This window comes from Pelobates fuscus, chromosome 9 (genome assembly GCF_036172605.1).
Source record: "Pelobates fuscus isolate aPelFus1 chromosome 9, aPelFus1.pri, whole genome shotgun sequence".
NCBI lineage: Eukaryota > Metazoa > Chordata > Amphibia > Anura > Pelobatidae > Pelobates > Pelobates fuscus.
In genome coordinates, this window is record NC_086325.1 from 86,226,591 (window position 1) to 86,248,929 (window position 22,339).

At 39.9% G+C, this 22,339-nt stretch overlaps 1 protein-coding gene across 8 annotated transcripts in view; it reads right to left on the minus strand.

Moving 5' to 3' along the window:
- Nucleotides 1-19,098, minus strand: part of ACSL4 (acyl-CoA synthetase long chain family member 4) — a 56,247-nt gene extending 37,149 nt beyond the window's left edge. For 4 of the 8 annotated variants that reach the window (XM_063432145.1, XM_063432143.1, XM_063432138.1 and 1 more), the window contains exon 1: nt 18,942-19,098. The gene's annotated coding sequence lies outside the window, so the exon portion shown is untranslated. Of the gene's footprint in view, nt 1-4,282; nt 4,327-18,941 lie in introns of those variants that run through there. The other 4 variants (XM_063432140.1, XM_063432144.1, XM_063432141.1 and 1 more) reach the window with 4 other exon arrangements.
- Between the last annotated feature and the right edge of the window lie 3,241 nt (nt 19,099-22,339).

A 22,339-nucleotide genomic window follows, 5' to 3' on the forward strand; every position in this document is an offset into this window, starting at 1 on the left:
CCTCCCCGGTAAATAAAGGGTTAAAAACCCTTACTTACTTACCCGATCCCAGCAACGATGTCCCTCGGCACTGGATTGAAGCTCCGTCCCGCGACGAGCAGGGTCTAATGCGCATGTGCGGTAAATGACTTTGACTTGGATCAATGCTTTCCTATGGGGAAAAAAAAATCTGACACTGGAAGTCCATTTGGATTCCAGAAGCCCTCTAGTGGCTGTCTGGTAGACAGTCACTGAGGGCAGACTTAGTGCTGCAATGTAAACAGTGCAAAAGGGACAGCACCCAGACCACCTCAATGAGCTGGGTGCCTACAGTGTCCATTTAAATATACAGTCTGTCCACAAAATGATTCAAAACTAGAATGTCAAGTGATTCAACATTTATGGTTGAGAAATGTTCTGATAGCAGATTTTTTTTTAAGTGACACCCATTTCCACATACAAAATTTTTGAAGGTTACTTGCGAAAGATTTGATGAATGTGAAGACACGTAACAGATAAAGACCAAGGATCCCATCAAGGCAAAACAAGACATATGCACAAGTGCTCTACAGTACTGAAAAATAAAACCAATGGCTTCAAAAGTCTGTAGAGACACTGATTCTAGGTAAAGATTAAAGCGATGTATGTTCTTAAAGGGACATGCCATACCCCTAAAGCCCTTTAGCTTGCTACGTGTGATGTGTCCTTTTGACATTTTGCAGAAAGTGCCGATTTAAATAGAAATGGGCACTTATATAAGTTAACCTGGTTACACCATCCTGACTTTCATGCAGGCAACAGGTCCTGTTACTTCCTGGTTTGGTTAGCTCACTGGGGCTAAACTCAATTGCCTAGAGCACCTGCCTTGCAAAGACTTCTCATTAATCTGCATTGTGAAGTCTGTGATTGGACAGCCACAGATAGTCTGGGCAGGGTTAGAATGGGAGAGCTGGTAAGAGCTGCAGACAAGAGCTGTAGGTTTTAAAAGCTATTTTTAGACATAACTGCTATGTAAAAGTGTATATTAGAAGCATGCATGATTTCATTGAGGGTATATCTACTACACTCTATATCTCAAGCTTTGTTTTTTGAGCAGTGGAGTTTCCCTTCAATACTAGAATATCATTATACAATTTGAGGACCAGCATGAAGATTTAACTCTTAATTTATTAAAAAAAAAAAAAAAAAAAAAAAAATCAATACATCCACTTCAACTTTCAAGCACTTTTGCCACTTTACTAGTTGTATTTAGTTTTAAATAGGCAAATAAATATCTTAAAGGGACACTGTAGTCACTAGAACAACTATAGCCTGTCACTGCAGGCATTTTAATGTAAACACACTGCCTTTTCAGAGAAAGTTCAGTGTTTACATTACTGCCTAGGAACTGCTCTAGTGGAAGTCACACAGACAGACACTAGAGGCCCTGGGTAAAAACTGAGTAGTGTGTAGCACTGATGTTCAGCATCTCCACGTTCCGCATGTTGACACTGAACGCTCCTCATAGAGACGCAGTGATACAATGCATCTCTATGAGGAGATATAGAGGGACAAAAGTTTAAAAATAATAACAGGAAGTATTACTTAACAGAGAGGGTAGTGGATGCATGGAATAGAATTCCAGCAGAAGTAGTATAGGTTAACACAGTGAAGGAGTTTAAGCATGCGTGGGAAAGGCTATCCTAACTAAAAGGCCACGAACTAATGAAAGTTTTTAGAAAATTGGGCAGACTAGATGGGCTGAATGGTTCTTATCTGCCGTCACATTCTATGTTTCTATTTCCACAGCGTGGTGCTTTGCCGCACATGCGCAATAGACTCCCAATGCTTTCCTGGGGGACCTGTGCGGCACTGGAATAAAGGTAAGTTTACCTTTTTGAAGTGTGTCAAGAGCATAAACTGCATTTTTAACACTATACAGTGACAGGAATACACTATAGTGTTCCTTTAACCAAAGAAGAGATGATTATTTTCATCCTTTAGGGAGAATTTGTAATATTTATAATATGAATGCTCATTGACTGTTCCCCATAAACCCTACTGAGGCATTTACCACAATTACCTCAGCAACGCTTCCACGTTCAGGTGCCAACATTGCCAGCACTGGTAATAATCCAGGAGGGTTCATGCCTGCTCTCATACAAGTGTGTGTGTGCTCCATCCATAGTGCAACACACGTGCATGTGCTTTCAGATCTCTCTTGTACATGGCACCATGGGGGGAGGAGAGGGAGGAATTAAGGTAAATTTTCATTCTATGCCCTGAGGGCTTGTGAGTAATTAACAGGAAGGAAAAAAAACTAAATTGTAGTTGGTGTCCCCCATAACTTTGTCCATTGGTCAGATTTATGCAAGTGATTTTTAAATACAGTAAAAGTTCACTTGTTATAACACCAAGCTATCAACATAAATAGATTAAAGTTGAGCAAAATAAAGCACAAAAACAGATTAGGATGGCGATTGCACATGTATAACAAGTGAGAAACCAGTAATTCTTTGAGTGAAAATGCTTGAGAATGTTGTATGAGAGATTAGAGAATATGAACCTCACTGATCTCTACAAACATATTCTAAACACATTTAGAACACATCCAAGACATGTTCCTTCTTAAACCACTGATCAGATATCATGCCACAACAAAAATCCGTTTAGGTGATTGTTCCTTTAGATTGGTTTGTGAACAGATGTGATTGGGTTTATCCATAGCAAAACTCAGACAAGCATTCTATTATAGCGGTAGTCATTTTAGTACATGCTAGCAGTTTAGTTGTCTTCATGTCATATGACAGTGCACACATGGGATGTAGCCAATAACTGCACTACCACCTGTTTCTGATTCATGCTGGCCAACAGACTATACACTCAATACAGTCAATGTCAGATCAAGAGCAGTCAGGACATTAGTCAAGCTTTTTAAAATGGTAGAAAAAGACAAGCTGAGGTTCGGAGAAAATAAACTTGCTAGGTTATTACTATAGGCAATGAGCTACACAAGTTAGGCAGATGATCTTTGAAGGAAAACAGCTGCCTTATAAAAAAAGAAAAAAGAAAATGACTGGGCTCTGGTTGTAGCAATCAGAAAGATCATATAGGGTTGGACTAACAAAGTCTTCCATCTGTTGGGGAGAATTTGATCCCTTACTCAGCCAAAGCCAGTGTAAATAGTGATTTAGTAACACAAAATCTTCACACAGACTTTTTTTGTAGTGACTGTATTAAATAAGTCTTGAAACGTATTACTGCAGAGTTTGTACTTTACGTACAAATTCTTATGCAAAAGATTTATTCTGTTTTAAAACAAACACCCTGGAAAACAGACTGTTCAGCACTGACCCCCAGCAACAGTACATTATACATTGTCATTCACACAAAGCCCAAAATTGCAACACAACAGGAATCTAAGAAATCAATTAAAGATTATGGGGCAATAAGGAAACCAGTCTCTTCATCCATTGACACAATTTTACACTCTGCTTTTTAAAAATATATATTTAAAAAAAAAAAAAAAACATTAAAGCAGCACAAAAACTTTGCAACATAGCAAAGGATAAGATGCCAAAACCTTATTCCCTGCCCTCAAGAAAGAGGCAGCTACAACGATGTTATAATGACTTCTAAATTCATCCAGGTTTTCCAACTCCTGCATTTCAATGTGCGCACACACTTCCCAAACAACATGAACGGACAGCTCATGATCTGGAGAAAGCCCAAAACAATTTTTTTTAATAAAAATCTGGTCAAATCGGAAACGGATTGCGAATAAGCAAAACACTGGCACAGTATGTCTGCTATCAGATTAATAATTCACTAATCATGTGTAAAAATTATTTTTGTTTTCAATATATATAGACAATGCATTAAGAAAATGGGAGGGCACTTAATGATCATTGTATACTTTTCAGTGTATGGGGGTAGTGGGACAAGGTGGGGAAAAGAGTTTAAAAAAACTAAAAACAAAAACGTGGTTCCGTGGAATTAAGAGTGCCAGGAGAGCTGTAGGTCATAGCCATTAAAATACAGTACACTAAGCAATGGTACGGCTCACATTACAAAAAGATCAGGTATTTGGTGACAACATGTGTTGTTAGACTCTGTAAGACTGTTGTATAAACCACCAACAAATCCACATTCAGTGCATTCCTAAAGAAAGGTTTCCTGGATATGATAAAGTATACAAAAAACAGAAAACATCTTGCTACTCATTAACAAAGATTAACATTCCCATCATCAAAAAGTTAAAGCTGAAACCCACAGCTGTGTGGGGCTCGCAGGAAGCAGCACAATGTAAATAAATTGTACTCACCCTTGATGAAGCAAGTTTGTGCGGTCTGCCAGTAATTGCACTCCGAGTAAAGTAGACTTGCTTATAAGGGAAGTGGATCCGCCTACCTCTAAACAGAGCTTGAGAAATCTCTTAAAGCAATATCACTCTAAATGGGTGAAAGGCCGAGGGAAATGAATCATCTTTACAGCAAGTAAACTGGCATAGGGAATGTGCAAGTTTTTCCTTATTCTGCTACGTCAGAATATTGCAGGGGAGTACTACTAGAGATTGTGGAACTGGTCCTAAAACCAGAGCTTCAGGATGTGCGTCGTCATTTCAGTAAATACATGGAATAAAACGTTACTCTGTAATGATTTTATGTTCTGGTTCTATTGTACGCACATTCAGAGAATATAAAGAATACCAAATTTTTATTCTACAGGCAATGTTGGCCAAAAAAAGTAAAACATTTTTTTAAGAAACCTTCAGTTGACCACATAAGAACAAGAAAATGTAAAGGAAATATTATTAAAACTGATTCTAAGTGTTAAGATTTAATAGTATAATGATGAATGGGTTACTCCAATACTACAGTGGACTGTAGAGGTTATGATGCAAGAACTACTCTGGCCCCATTCAAACCAATTTGTAATGGTTTGCCCTGTTATACAAGAGGCTCCGGCCTTCTGTGCTGCAGAAACCAGATGCCGATCATTAATTGGCTGAGAGTGTCAGCTGACTGGTCACAGCCTATCAATTCAAATGAGTGTGTAGAAAGAAGCGCAGACTGCAAATTAGCAAGTCCACCTATTTTATTGCATTGCGGAATTTGTTGGCGGATTATAAAATAATAACCATTACAGAATGCTTAGAATGTTGCTTTAAAGCCGCACACTTTACAAATTGGCACAATATAAAAAACAAAAACAAAAAAAACACAACACTTTGCCGAAGACGGGGACAGGAGACCTCCAGGCACCATTACTTATGCAAGTAACATAATTTGCTATTGAGCTTAGCATGTCCTTTTAATCAAGTATTGTTCTCGCTTTAATTATCACACTATCCCAGAGAGCCTTCTCTTGTCATTTTAAAGTTTTAGTCATCCATTAAGTAATCCCAGGCAAATAGGTTGCACAACCCTTTAATATTTGTAAGCCAGAGGGCAATATTAATTCATTTCAGGTAACAGGTCATAACAAAGTGACGGATATTTCAAAACCAGAACAAAAGGTTATTAGAGTTCCAAAAATAAGAGGGAAGTTTTGCAAACAAGGTGCAGTCTGAGACTTTTCACCCACAGGAAGTGTTGGTTACGGAAGAGACCTCAACGTATGAGTGGGGCAATTCTTTCCAGCCACCGTAAAATCGGATGGAAAGACGCAACTGTCAGTAGAACAAACATGCAATAAGAAGGAATCTTACCAAACCACAAGGACAGGACGATAGAGTGCAATCACAAAAGGACAAATTGGATCATAGAAAATAAATAAAAGTCTGTCTAATATGCAGAGATTTAATATAGACTAGTGTACTATATATGAGCAACAAAGTAAATCAAAGTATAATAGAATAATAGATCTTAGAGGAACACTATAGGATCAGGAACAAAAAACATGTATTAGTGACCCTATAGTGTTAAAAACACCAACTAGCCCCCTCTGCCCCAGGAAGCAGCTCTGGTAGCCATCTGAGGAGTGGCCAGTGGATGTATTCATAGGCTGTAATGTAAACACTGCATTTTTTCTGATCAGACAGCATTTACTGTAGACAGAAGTTAAAAGGGTGCACCACTGCCTAAATACACACATATATATATATATATATATATATATATATATATATATATATATATATATATATATATATATATATATATATATATATATATATATATATATCCCTCTCTCTCTCAAATATAGCATTTTGTTCTACATTTTCACCCACTGTGGCCTTTGCAAGCCCTCACCTAACCAAGTCTAGACTTTCTGTGGTTGTCCAATCAGACTGCCCAATGCAGCTCAATGAGAAATATTTTGCTAGGCAGGTGCGCTGAGCAATTGCTGCCTATTGAATTTAGCTCCACTGAGCTAACCAACCAGGAAGTAATAAGATAAGTTGTGTGATTGACAGCCAAGAGGTAGAACATTTGCTATTTACCCTTTAATGAGACAGGAGTGCTGCTTCCTGCTTCTGGTTGGAAAACAGATTAGTAGCTGCTACTAGCAGTTAGTGACCGCTTATGGCAGCTGTTTACAAAACAAGAGAAAGGTTTGTTTTTCCCCCCCCAATATCAAAATATAATTTAAAAAAAGCTTTAACTGATATGATTACTAAAACAGTTTATTGCAAACAATAAACAGGATATGTTTGCTAGCAGTGACAATACATCATGTGCAATAAAATATACATGGATGTTTTAGAATGCAAAAATTTTATATTTTCCAATTTCAGCTACAGTTCACATGAGTCAACACTTTTAATGAACGGCAATAACCACAACTGATCTGAGGTTTCCTTTTCAGAAATGGAAATTGCCAACCTACAGCACGGTCAGTGAGTTTCTGTAAAAAAATGTATCATAAGACACTTAGACAGTCAGACAAGTGGGCAGTATAAAGGTCATTGTAAACTTTAAAACCCAACCCTGAAATACCAGTAACAAATCCATACGCCGCTGCATTTGGGCGAGTGCAGAGCCGTTATATCAGCCTCTCCTCATAGAGATGAATTGAATTAATGTATCCCTACAAGGAAAATTCAGTGTCTGCATGCAGAGGGTGGAGTCACTGAATGGCAGTACTGCTTACTCTGCAGCACTGCCTAAGGAAGCAGCCATCTTTGGAGTGGCCAGTTGAGTTATCCCTAGGCTGTAATGTAAACACGGCATTTTCTCTGAAAAGACAGGGCTTACAGCAAAAAGCCTGAAGGGAATGATTCTACTCACCAGAACAAATACAATAATAAGCTGTAGTTCTGGTGACTATAGTGTCCCTTTAAAAACACATCTCTTCCAGTAACTATTTCCTCAGGATCAAATTCATCATTACATAGTTACATAGCTGAAAAGAGACTTGCGTCCATCAAGTTCAGCCTTCCTCAAATGTTTTTTGCTGTTGATCCAAAAGAAGGCAAAAAAAAACAACCCAGTTTGAAGCACTTCCAATTTTGCAACAAGCTAGGAAAAAAAATTCCTTCTTGACCCCAGAATGGCAGTCAGATTTATCCTTGGATCAAGCAGGTATTACCCTACATTGAAAGATTATATCCTTGAATATTCTGTTTTTGCAAGTATGCATCTAGTAGCTGTTTGAACATCTGTATGGACTCTGATAAAACCACTTCTTCAGGCAGAGAATTCCACATCCTGATTGTTCTTACAGTAAAAAAAACCTTTCCTTTGCCTTAGACGAAATCTTCTCTCTTCTAGTCTAAACGCATGACCTCGTGTCCTATGTAAAGTCCGGTTTGTGAATAGATTTCCACACAATGGTTTGTATTGGCCTCAAATATATTTGTATAATGTTATCATATCCCCTCTCAGGCGACGTTTTTCTAAACTAAATCGGTTTAAATTTGTTAACCTTTCTTCATAGCTGATATGTTCCATTCCTTTTATTAATTTTGTAGCCCGCCTCTGCACTTTTTCTAGTGCCATAATATCCTTCTTTAGAACAGGTGCCCAAAATTGCACAGCATATTCAATGTGTGGTCTTACCAGTGATTTATAAAGAGGCAAAATTATATTCTCGTCCCGAGAATGAATGCCCTTTTTCATGCATGACAATACCCTACTGGCCTTGGCCACTGCTGATTGACATTGCACATTGTTGCATAGTTTGTTGTCTATAACAATTCCCAAGTCCTTTTCGTGTGTTGTTATCCCTAATTCGCTTCCATTAAGGGTATACGTTGCTTGTGTATTCTTTACGCCGAAGTGCATAACTTTCCATTTTTCAACATTAAATTTCATCTGCCATTTGAGTGCCCAGTCCTCCAGTCTATCTAAAACCCTCTGCAGCAAAGTAATATCTTGCTCACATTGTATTATTTTACAAAGTTTTGTGTCATCTGCAAACACTGAAACATGACTTTCAATGCTGTCTTCAAGATCATTTATAAACATGTTAAATAGAAGGGGTCCCAGAACAGACCCCTGAGGGACACCACTTGCCACCTCATAAAACCATTTTATTTATGGTACAAATGTAATTTACTTCCCTCCCGTTTGTTCTAAATGTTTTCAATGGTGAACTTAAAAGTACACTTTGTAAAAGAACACCATACAGATGGTCTATATTTAGAGATTATATCGTGATTAAACCACTATACAACAATTTGTTTAGTTAATGTGCCAAATGTCATCATGCCCTTGGTCTTTTCATTCAGTGTCTGAAAATGTTTTAAATAGCTCTCATTCATCCACGCATCAGTTTTACAATGACATGGCTGATTATTCAGGCCTTGACAAACTCCTTGATCCTAAGGGCTGTTGCTCCCTAACCCTATGCACCAAGGACAGTTTATAAAATAACAATCCAGAGTTTCATTCCTTAAATAGCAACTGACAGTTTTTAGGATTTTTAATATTATTAATCTTGTTTTTAATATTACTTGGCCTCTATATTTAGTAAATGGGTTTTTAGGAGGTCTGAAAAATAATAAAAATGAAGAATTCCACACATGAATCCTGGATCTAGGCACCTCCATCTTCGCTTCTTGTCAACCAACATAAAATGTTAGCCCTATGTGGTTAAACAATGTTTTATGTATGTTTTTTTTTCCCCTCTCCTATTAAACATGTTCTCTTCCCAGATTTTGTTGTGTACCATGGCTGTGCCTGGACTAAACTGCATCATCAAAAGAAGAAGAGGGAGATTCATCTGGTTAGTGCCATCTTTTAACAATAAGAAGAAACAAATCATATACCCTTTAAGCAAGAATGTATTTGTCCTATCAATTACATCACACTACCCGTCTGTTTATGGTATTTTGTCTCATGAGAGATCTAGACATACATTGGAAAAAGCTTCATATTGGTTGAGTGGCACATACAGTACCCAGTTTATATGGCTATGGAAAATGAGAGTGTGAGCTCCTATACTCATAACAGAGATTGTGTTTATTATTGCACTATATCATAGGTTTCTTGTATCTTTTTTCACAAGGGATAACATTTTAAGAGTTTTTACATCAAACTTTTAGCAGTAGCAAAAACTGCTCACAAATGTAAATTTCTATTTTACCACACTGAACTTCTTGTTCACAGGCTCCTCAGCCTAGGATGGCGTTCAGGCATAAGTAGAGGAGGAATTCCTGTTCACGAGTAGGAAGCCTGAGCCAACCTCCCTGGTACTCTTATCTTTGACAGTGTACATTTGGCAAATGTTCGGCAACACTACATATTCACTGCGGTTTAGTACGTTAGGCAATTTACATTTTGGTTCAGTGCATTCATAGTCACTGTGGTGGAGTACATTCGACCTACATTCAGCTATGCTACAGATTCACATTGCTTCACTACATTCGACTACGCTTTTACCACTTTTTAAGCCTAATTCTGCCACGCTACTGGTCAGACATTTACATGTAAATTCACATATAGTATAAATGACCCTTAAGGATGCAGTGTAATAAAAATGGGTAAAATTACCTGGAAACTAAATTAAGTGTCCTACTTGTATTTTATGACTACCGATTGTCCATTAAAGGAGCACTATAAGGTCAGGAACACAATCATGTATTCCTGACCCTTTAGGATGGGTAGGCAACCTATGGCACGTGTCATGCACTGCATTCGGTGTGACTGTGCACAACACTCAACACTGCTAGAGCCAAACAGGGACTGGCCTATCAGGAGTCCCAGTGAAACTTCAGATATCTGGTAATACGAAAAGGTGGCGAAGGAAAATATTCAATTTCATTGCAGCACAAGGTAGAGGACGTGATCTCATATCACTTCCTCCCAGCACTTGTGAATGGGAATCCACACTGGATTAGAGCAGCCTGCAGCGGCTGTTGCAGCTCCTGTCCTTGACCTGTACCTAGCCAGCTTGGTCCCCACTGGAACCCAGGGAAGCCACCCACACTGCTAGATATACACAGAAATACAGAATAACCATCCCCTCATACAAATAATACAAACAGCCCACACACAAACTGCACAAACGCAACATAACTAACAATCCACATACATGCGCGCACACACACACTTGTTTCCACTTTAGTAAAATGCAATTGGTATACAAAAACACAAAAAGTAGCAATCAGGGCACAACAAGGAAATCTGTCAGTAGGAAAGGAAACTGTGCTGGATATGAAGCGCAGAAACATCCTGTATTATTTATTTGAATCAAGCATATTCCAGTAATTTAGATGATGTGCAATATACTGTGTAAACTAGTGAGACTAAGGGAAAAAAGGGGGAAAAAAAAATATGTTTGTTCAAAATCCAAGGGGTGTGTCTATCACACTGTCAGAGATCTTACAGATAGGAGCAAACAAAATTAAGAAGGATGGAAAAGGACTGCAACGAATCCAGGCTTTGGTTATTGGAAAATAAAGCAACGCTTTGAACATTTTCCATCATGTCAAATGCTGTTCTATGTTAGCAATGCATATTCTAAAGCAGACTCGGCACCTGTGTTTTATATATTCTTATATACACATGTAAGATCCAAGTCCCAAATATTGATCCAAGTCCCAAAGTTGATGCTGGAACAACTATAGTCAGCACTGTTTCCTGCCTGCTAGGATTTGTGACAACAGTATGGAAGATCTTATAAGAGTCAATAGTACCAGTATTTTCTCATTCTAATATGACCTTCTTGCAGGCACACAACTAAAGGGACACTGTAGGCACTAAAATCATTTCATTGTATTGGCTATATATTGCCTGCAGTCCCCTAGAGACTGGCTAAGGCAGATTACACCAGGGCTTGCCAAATTTGGTTTAAATCTAGGAGCCAGCTAAAAAATAAAAATAAAAACAGATTAGGAGTTTTTCAAAAACTAAATTTCAAGTTTTATTTTTAAAACGAGAAAAATGCCACTCTTTTTAAAAATTCTTTATTTTTTATATGAATAGAAGGTACATACTTACCGGTATTGCCACAACGGCAAATACCAGCAGCTCAGGGCAGAACAATGAGTTAACACTGCATAATTTTTGTAATAAACATGCCTATAAGGATCTTTGCACAGGTCATGTACATAAAAAAAAAAAAATATATAACAGATTCAATGCTTCTGTCACACACAATGCTTATGTACTTCTAACAATCACAATGCGGATTTCACGGGTTATGCTTATATCAAACTTAATGCTTATTTCAAACGCAATGCTTATATATATCAGTCACAATGCTTATATCCAACGCAATGCTTATATCAAACGCTTTGTATGAGTCAATATCGTGCCTGTATCGAACTCAACGCTTACTTCTAACAAAGTGCTCGCATCTAACGCAATACTTATATCAAACACAATGCCTATATCAACTGCGTTGCTTATTTAGTTGTTATACTTTTGTGGAGCATGCTAAGCAGTTAAGTGTATATCGATATGAGGGTACATTGACAGTCGATAAAATTAGCAGTAAGGGTATCCGGTGTAACATGCCATCAGGTTAAGTTCAATTAGATTAGTAGCATCCTTAGCTCTGATCCAGGAGTGCAGCACTTGGAGATATGTCCCAAATATTGCGGGTGCCGCACCAGTGCTCTGGGACAGTCTCCAGGTGTCGGTATGCTGGTGAGGTTGTCCCGCTGATCTCGGGGGCCCACTTCTGGGTAGTGGTGGGGAGTGCTGTGCGGTGGGTGCTGACTTGGCTCCCTCAGCAACGCCTGGTCTCACCGTGTCTATTCCGGAGGGTCTTTGGCCCTTGTCTAGGTGGTAGGCTGAATCAAAAATGCCATTCTTAAAGGAACACTATAGTCACCTAAATTACTTTAGCTTAATAAAGCAGTTTTAGTGTATAGATAATTCCCCTGCAATTTCACTGCTCAATTCACTGTCATTTAGGAGTTAAATCACTTTGTTTCTGTTTATGCAGCCCTAGCCACACCTCCCCTGGCTATGATTGACAGAGCCTGCATGGAAAAAAAAAAAAACTGGTTTCACTTTCAAACGGATGTAATTTACTTTAAATAATTGTATCTCAATCTCTAAATTGAACTTTAAATCACATACAGGGGGCTCTTGCAGGGTCTAGCAAGCTCTTAACATAGCAGGGGAAAAGAAAATCTTAATTAAACAGAACGTGCAATAAAGAAAGCCTAAATACGGCTCTCTTTACAGGAAGTGTTTATGGAAGGCTGTGCAAGTCACATGCAGGGAGGCGTGACTAGGGTTCATAAACAAAGGGATTTAACTCCTAAATGGCAGAGGATTGAGCAGTGAGGCTGCAGGGGCATGTTCTATACACCAAAACTGCTTCATTAAGCTAAAGTTGTTCAAGTGACTATAGTGTCCCTTTAAGGGACACTATAGACACCAGAACCACTACAGCTCAATGTAGTTGTTCTGGTGTCTATAACCTGTACCTGCAGACCTTTCAATGTAAGCACTATCTTTTCAGAGAAAACAGTGTTTACATTGCTGCTTAGTAACAGTCACTCAGATGGCCACTAGCAAGTCCTTGCAGCACCTACATTCAGCGTTTCCACGCACTGTATGGAGGTGCTGAATTTCCCCATAGATATGCATTGATTCAATGCATCTCTATGAGGAGACGTTTATTGGCAAATTGTTTTGCTGCGCATGCACAATACCCTCTACCCAGCCTCCCTACCTGTGGGAGAGATAAGTGGATCTTTCCGTGGAGTCCAGTGAGGCTGCTTTCTTTTTCCTGCATGTGAGGGAGCAGTAATCTACCAGTAGCTCCTCTCTGTAGGGATGCTGGGGCCGGAGTGATGTCATATTCCGGCTTCATTAAACAGAGTGCGAGGGAACAGAAAGGAGCTGCAGGTATATTACTGCTCCCTCACACGCCGTCTACAATGCCCCTGTGGGAAGTCAGCTTAAAGGACTGACATCCCAGGCATCAGGGCAAAATTTCTAGTTGTTATGGCAACCTGGTATTTGTGGAGCCCTGGCCTAGTGACAGCCACTCAGATGGACACTAATGCGCTTGCTATCTCAGTGCTGCATAGTGTGCAGCACCACTACTCAGTATCTACCCCGCTCTTCATGGAGGCGCTGAACATTCCCCATAGAAATTGATTAAATGCATCTCTACGAGGAGATGCAGATTGGCACAGCGAGGAGTCTTGCCACGCACGCACAATAGTGCCTCAATGATTTCCTATGCGAAAGCATTGGATTGGCCGAGATCATCAAAACTGATCATCTCAGCCATAGATGTGGGCCAGCTGGAGGGCCACCGGTACAGCATGGGGGAAAAGGAGAGTAAAAACACTAACCCAATGATTGGAGGGGGACTGGTCACCTAAACACACACTCACCCACCATAACAGTAACCCCCCCTTACAAATTATTATATGTTTGAATTCAATTAAAGCATCCCTACCTTATCTTCCTGCTCTGCACCCTCATGTAGCTGCTTAGTTTGGCTGAGGGCAGAGAAACACATTTCGGCCACAGCATCACTAGCCAGCACTCGAGGGAGCAGGAAGATCACAGTTCCCTTGGTGCCCATCTACAGTACGCACAGCCGTCCGCCTCTGAGGGAACGGGAGACTTTAAACAATACTTTTGCTGCCAATCAAAAGCCAATGATATCCGAAGTAGCGTTAAAAATTTCCACTCAAGCCATTGCTAAATGAAAACGTATCCCTTGTTAATAGAAATTCTCCACTAATGCATTTGCTATGGTGAGTATTTTTTAAGGCCTATCTAGTAGACTTGGACTCCAAATTTTAAAATGTGTCCGAAGCATCTTTTCGCCTCATACATTTATATCTCAAAAGGGGTATTGTAAGTACTACAAATCACTACTTACCACTGCAGGGGTTATAGTATTAGCATGCCTCTGACATGATCACCCAGTTAAGAGTGAACAATCACCACTAAAGGCACATTCTGCACTGGACAGGGATAATCATGGGCACCCCGACAGGTACAACCCCGATGCCAGTTTACCGGTTGACTTTCCTTGCATCACTTTTGGTAGGTACTAACCACTGAATTACGGTAACACCCCACAAGACTTGCAGTTTTGGAGATGCTCTGACCCAGTCGTCTAGTCATTACTATTTGACCCTTGTCAAAGTCAATCAGATCTGTTTGTTTGCCTATTTATTGTAATTCCAACATATGAAATTCAAGAACGGACTGTTCACTGGCTGCCTAATATATCCCACCCCTGGAGAGGTACCATTGTAACGATGTAATCAATGTTATTTACTTCACCTGTCTGTGGTTTTAATCTTGAGACTGACCAGTGTAAAGATGTCACAATGAAGCAAATATAAGATAACATGTTCTTTGTTTTGGCAAATTAAACCATGTTTAAACATGGTCTGATCTTTGAACTGCACTTGTGGAAGTCAGGGTGGCTGAGACAGAGCTACCAACAGATACCGGTGGAGATGCCCTTGAAATTAAATATTATATAGACACCAATTAAATGTAATTGTCTACACAGTAACATGCTCCAATGTCACTGCTTGAGTGCAGTCATCTTGGTTCATGGTGATGAATTAAACAGTAGATAGAATTAAACAGTATGCCATATACTTATTTTAGACAAAAATTATCAATGTGGCTTAAAATAAGTGTACTTTAACAAAACAAGAAGCCATGTTAGAATCTATAAGCACATATTTCTGAAACATGGTGTTAGACAAGAACGATTGTGTTTACTTGCAAGATGACGTATTTTGGAATTCTTAGAAATCTAGAGCTTTCCATGCATATAGTAAAAACTAAACATCCACGCAACTGATTTATAGTTTGTTAACACAGGCAAATAGTTTGCACATTAATGATCATTGCATCATAACCAAGAGGGTTAAAGTCAGAATTTATTTTTTTTCAATTTTTTTTTTTTTTAAAGTAAATTTCTTCATATATAGGTGTTATTAATGAACTTTACACTAAAGTGTGAAGTGCAGAGAATTCAAACTGAATTAAGATTTCAGGCTAAAATAGCAAACAGGAACCATCAATTCAGATAGGTTTCCAGCTTAGCCATTTTGGCCTAAACGTTGACATTCACTCAGACTTACTGGGTTAGTCACTAAAGTGTGAATTCAAGCAATAAGGCTGTGTAGATGGTCAACAGAAGAAAGCAGAAAAAAAAAATTAAAAAGTTGTATGTCAATAAAATTATTTATTTACTGCTTCTTCACCCTATACCAGGGGTTCCTGTGTGTATCTGTCAGTGTGTGTGTCACAACAAGATAACTCATCTGATGCAAGCATCCATAAACAATCGTTTGCCCAATCCTAAGTAAAAGAATGGGTGCTCAATAGACAAACTACAGGTTGGAAACGTTAATTTATATAACATTTCTTTTATAATCTATAGTTTTCTAATACTGCACTATAGTTACAATAATTGGTGACTATCAGTTTTGCAGTAAGCATTATAAACAAAACAATTCGGTGAAACCAGGTAAGATGATGGTGAGTAAATTATGGCCATTGACAAGAGATGAAGAATACATGATGGGTAAGTGATCAGTGAATACAAGAGCCTTCTATCACATTACGGTAAAGGAATGAACTATTCTGTCAAGAGCCCATTCTACCAATGTAATTATCTACAAATAGGCTTTAAATTACAGGATCCCCCACCCCCTTCCCACAGTAAAAGAAGCATCAAAGATGCCATTCCTACAATCAGGGAGGGGGTAGGAATGAATGACATTTCTTATCCCTATCATTACAGATATTTAAGCAGATCGCCATCAATTATATACTTTTTTTAAAAATTATTTAACTGTACTTGCTATATATGGGAGCTATGCTGAAATGCAAACACACTTTTTTCCACATTCTGTTATTTTTAGTAAACTGGATTGCTAGTTATGGCATCAGAGTACTTAAAATATGTACTATTTCTCTCTTCTAATGCCAGTGGTCGCTCAACCTCTCATACTGGTTTGCAGAGAGGAAAGAAACAAGGAGTAAGTATCAGATATTAGGATGTAACCTCTCACGGTAACCAGTGGCCCTGATACTCCTGCTGCCCCATAACAATTCTAATAAACATAAATTGTTATGTGTGGGAGTGGTCCTTTTGGAAAAAATAAATAAAAGATTAAACACACACTTTATGTGCACCATCTTTGGTAAATTAAGAAGTTTATGAACAAGGCCATAGTTGTAATAAAGAGAGAAAAAGCTCCATAATCCTCATTTATTATGCATTATTTTACATTAAAGAATGTTATTTAAATTAATCATCAGTGCTTTCCAGTGAAAATCCTTGAAAAATTATATAGCTAATATCTTTATGTAAAACAAATATCCGGCCATATTTTGAAGCAACTGAAATGTACTTAGACAAAACTAATTTGTTAAACCTGCAACGAAAAGGATTTGAAGAACCTTCAGAAACCTCTCATTTTCACTCTCTTTCTTCCGCACTGCATTTAAACATCTTTCAATCATAATCCTATCAGTTTTCCTCATAACACCATCTACCGGACTTTAATTCTTGACATAGTATTACCGAAAGAAGTGCTCTGTCTGCAATCCATCTGGCAGGTATAATAAACCTGCAACAAGCACCATCTGGGGTATCAATGGCAGTCTGTAGCACATCAAACAGTAATGAGCATTGTGTAACAGATAACCAGGACAGTCCATTCATTTAGAGACAGCTGTTAGTCACCAATCTCTAAGAGCGGAATGACTCATACAGTTTTGCCACACATAACTAATGTATGAGCTAAGAATTGCGGACATAAAGTCCTAGGTAGAAAACAGTCTGGCAATGGAAAAACTTTGTACAAGCTCATTTATACCAATTCAGTAACTAAAATTCACAATTGAAATCCCTGGCAAGCATTGCATCTGTTCCCCATGATATATTTCTTAACAGTTTCCATAGCACCAAACATGCTTCGTTTCCCATACATGGGTATCTAAAAGAAAGGGCGATGGAAATGGAAGTAGAAATTGAAATGTATATTCCCCACCATACATTTTACATAAGACGGTTTTATGTGATTGAGTGACTCTTGTTGGCTGTACTTGGCAAGATTTGACAAATATTACTGTGACTGCTACTATTGCTAAATGACTCTACAGATGCAACATCCATAAAAACCTTCACTATACACTGACTAGTTTATTGCATAACCTGGCTGTATTCAGAGAATGCAAGTTTGAACATATGTGTGTTTACACATGTATAAACACACATGCTTTGGTACACCCAGTCGAATAGACCCTTTTTTCCCCCCTCCCAATTTATGTGGGTGTCTAAAAACTATTTATTTCCTTTAAATAAGAATAAACCCCAGACCAGCAGGATAATTATGCACAAATCTGATATTACACACTTTACATATACAGGGACACTGGTAAAAGTGTTCAGTGTCCTACACTGACCCGGACTAAGGGCTGGTCATCCTTTGGTACTGCAGCAATGAGGACTGCATTTCCATGATTCCCATGCCCCCCAACCAAGCCCAGAGTAGCTGAAATGCCATATATCAGTTCCTTAGTTAATATTTATTTATATGGTCTCTTCATTATTAAACATTTAGACAAATATCCCTCATAAGCACATTTGGAGACCACTGACCCCCATGGTTAATATGGTTACCATCTGAACAGGATTTTCTATTTTTCTCTAATATGTCGACATCAAGACAACATCACCAACCTCTGTCATAGGTCCACCTCATAACTTTACCTTGTCATCAGTGATTTGGCGTAAGAAATACAGACAATCTCTACAGACAGTCTGCTACCATCCACCACCCTCTACAGACAGTCTGCTACCATCCACCACCCTCTACAGACAGTCTGCTACCATCCACCACCCTCTACAGACAGTCTGCTACCGTCACATCTAGCGGCCTGCCAATGGTCGTGGACCACGTTTCCCGTCATGCTCTGCCATTGTGTGTGCTGTGCATCATTAGACATGTAGTCCATAACCCTATAGTATAGAATGAGTCTGCACCATATGTACAAATCCGCGCAGACTCTCACTCCCCATCACCATGCCGTCTCTCTCACTCTGTCACCATGCTGTCTCTCTCACTCTGTCACCATGCTGTCTCTCTCACTCTGTCACCATGCTGTCTCTCTCACTCTGTCACCATGCTGTCTCTCTCACTCTGTCACCATGCCGTCTCTCTCACTCTGTCACCATGCTGTCTCTCTCACTCTGTCACCATGCCGTCTCTCTCACTCTGTCACCATGCCGTCTCTCTCACTCTGTCACCATGCTGTCTCTCTCACTCTGTCACCATGCCGTCTCTCTCACTCTGTCACCATGCCGTCTCTCTCACTCTGTCACCATGCTGTCTCTCTCACTCTGTCACCATGCTGTCTCTCTCACTCTGTCACCATGCTGTCTCTCTCACTCTGTCACCATGCTGTCTCTCTCACTCTGTCACCATGCTGTCTCTCTCACTCTGTCACCATGCTGTCTCTCTCACTCTGTCACCATGCTGTCTCTCTCACTCTGTCACCATGCTGTCTCTCTCATGCTCCAGTCACTCAGCATCCTTTATCCGGGTCCCTGACACACCCTGCCAGCCTGGCTCTCACCTGCTGACTGGCGAGACACAGAGCAGATAACGGTCCAGGTGGGTCTGTCTGGACGGGCGGGCCGGTTGCCAGGAGCTGTGCTGGAAGCCGGGCGAGTTCGTGTTGATCTCGGACAATCTCTGTCTCTCCACTGCTGTCTCTTCAGGTAAATGACCGATAGTAACCTCCAGCTCCGGAAACCCACCGGCTACGTCATCTGATTCGATAGCGAGTAACCAATCAGCGTTCCCCCTCCACTCCCGCCCTTTTTTCTTTTTCCACCATCCATCATTTGAATGGGAGGGGGTCCCCGTGTTGCGCATGCGCAATGTGATGCCATGTGCTGGATTTTGTCACATTGTGGTTTGCAAAGATTACAAATTGTGACCACAGCACGATATGTTCTTATTACAAAATGTGCAGAACACACAGCTTCAGAAATAAAATCTAACACAATGGGTACTTTACATTAAAAAAAACATTTAGTTTTGCCCTAAGGATGATAATGGTCCAAGATTGTTGTTTATGGTCCAAGTTATCCAGGTGAACACATTTGAGGGATTTTCTAATTCCTTTCAGCTGGAGATTCTGACAAAATGTACATTGTTTGGCTGTTCTTAAAGACCGTGTAGGCCACACAGGGCTATGCAACCTTTGGCACTCCAGATGTTGTGTACTACATCTCCTATAATGCTCTTACACAGGGCCGTCTATGCATGGGAACCCTTGGCAGTTGCCCCGAGCCCCACGAGCATAGGGGCCCCACAGCGATGCCCATGAGCCCAGTCCGACTTGCAAAGCCGGCCTCGCTGCCTTTTTGGCCGGTGGGGAGCACACGCTTGTGCTATAGGGGCGCACTAAATTTCCTTGCACCAGGGCACCCTCTATATTAGTTCCATCACAGACCCCTGGTACAATTGCCTCTACAGCACTCTGTAGTAGTTATGGTGCTTCGAGTGTTCCTTTAACTGATAATGTGCTTTACAATTTTACATTATTATAATTATTAGCATATGTGTAGTATCAGTTTTAGCAAGTAATTGACTGACAAAACAACAGTTAATAGATACAAAAGGCGAAGAGGATCCTACTGGAATGAGTTTACAACTTAGTATATGATCATGAAAATTACGATTATGAAAGTCATAAATCGCCACCTGCTGTAACTATCTCTAGATAAACCCTATATACATACAAATAATTCAAGAAGGAAATCACAGTAACCGACTTTTAAAGAAAATATATAAGTAGTTCTCACCTAAAAGAACACAGGTTTATAAAATTAATTTGTTTATAATGCGGGAGTACTAGGGAGTCTCATGGACCCCTTTGCCGCCATTGCATGTTTTCCTCACAACCCCTTTGTTCTTTTGGGATTAAGCCACTAATTTATTAAGCAATGTGGAAGTCTGTTAAACCCTTAGACGACTTCCTCATTCAAAAAAAAAAAATCTAAACAGAAAAGTAAAAAAAAATACAAAAATACAAAACATAAATTACATGAATGTTGCAATTTAAAGGTGAAGTCTAAGTACCATAACAATTACATCCTATTTTAGTGGATTTGGTGCTAGTAGGCTGTGGACATTATTCCCCAGTTCTGGGTCAAACTGTTTTTGTATGGTTTAACCAAATCTGGAGTCCCAGAGTCGAATGCAGCACAGTCCCACGTGTAATATTTGTAATGTGGACCTGGGCTCAGCCTATAATTTCTGTCATATCATGGATGAAACTGACATTGCTATGGCAACTGATATTGTGCCTTAGATATGTACTAGTTATAGTGCTTAGACTGCCTCTTTACATTTTAACTTAGCACGGTTCACTATTTAGTAAACAAATCAAACACTTTTACAAGAACAATTAAATTATGTTTAATGAATGCCCGACCACAATAACCACATGAGATTATTAAATTGATTATGGTGCTACCACCCTGTCCCTGCAGGTTTTTGTTTGACAATTTTGTCAAAATGATAGAATATGGCTTAAAAGAAGACTTCTGGACTTGCAAGCATTCACTCACAGGGAGCACTTCATGCAAGTCCCTTCTAAATCAGTTCTGCTTATCAATCTAGAAAGATCCTGGAGATTTGACTCAACAAACTTGACTCAAGAAAGCAGGTACTAGTACGATATACCCTGCAATCCCCTGGACTAAGTTTCAGCAGTTCACTAGAGTTATAGCTTTACTGTCTCAATAGTAAATGGCAAATTCCCTACAATAATCACTCTTTGTTACTGAACAGCCATTAAAATATTGTCCGGTTGGAAGTTGACCCCCATTGTTATGTATTATATATGTAATGCAATAAACGTTTACCATCAACAAAAAACAAATCAGTTTGGAATTTCCCTGCTTTTGTTGCAAATTCACATAGGTTTTATGTTCATACGGTGAACAATAGGACATAATTCACACGTGTAAGCCAATCCTAGCTACCACATATATTTTTAAGTTTTTGAAACACAGTAGACAACAGAACTTGTCTTGTCTACCACACCATGTTTGTAGTAACTGACTTTCATGAAAATTAATATATTGTTGACTTATCTTCTGTATTTAACAAATATGGGTTTGTGAGGTCTGAAATATAAAATGAAAGGTAGAAACACACACTTTAAAAAATAATAATTTAGGGGGCGTGGCTTGACCGTCGATGGGAATAGACGTGCCTTGCTAGAGCTCTGCAGCCCTATAGCCCAAAAGCTACAAAAAGCGACCTATTTCTTCGATTATTCCCCCCCGAGGTGCTAAGGATGGGCAAGAAAGCCCCAAAGAAGCAACTGAGGCGGGCTACCGAGTCCGGGAGCACCGTCCTCGACCTTTTAACGACCAACAGGCCACCCAGGGCCGGGACCCAAGATGGCGGCGGAACCTCTCCACAGGGCTCGCCTCGTGCAGCCCCGGGGACACCCCCTGCAGACCAGGACCTTGTGCTGGCGAAACTCGCGGAGGTCAAGACATACCTGGCAGGGGAGATCGCACGGGCGATTACTGTCCTCCAGACCGACATCGGGGCTCTGGGCGAGCGCACGGCACGCTTAGAAGAGCGCATGGATGCCTCGTCCTAGGCCTATAACGACCTAGCCGACAGGGTGAACCATGTCACCAGACATATGGTGGACTCTGAATTGGCATTGGAAGATATGGAGAACCGCTCAAGGAGGAACAACCTCCGGATTCGGGGCATGCCGGAGGAGAAGGGCGAAGACCTACAGGAGCTCCTGGTAGGCCTTTTCAAGCCACTTGTACCAGGGATTCCGGCGGAACACTGGGCCCTAGAACGGGCGCACAGAGCGTTGAGAAGACAGAGACCCGACGCCAATACTCCGAGAGATGTCATCGTCCGCTTTCTTTATTTCACCACCAAAGAAGCGGTCATGAAGAGGAGCCAAGACGGTCCACTTAAATATAG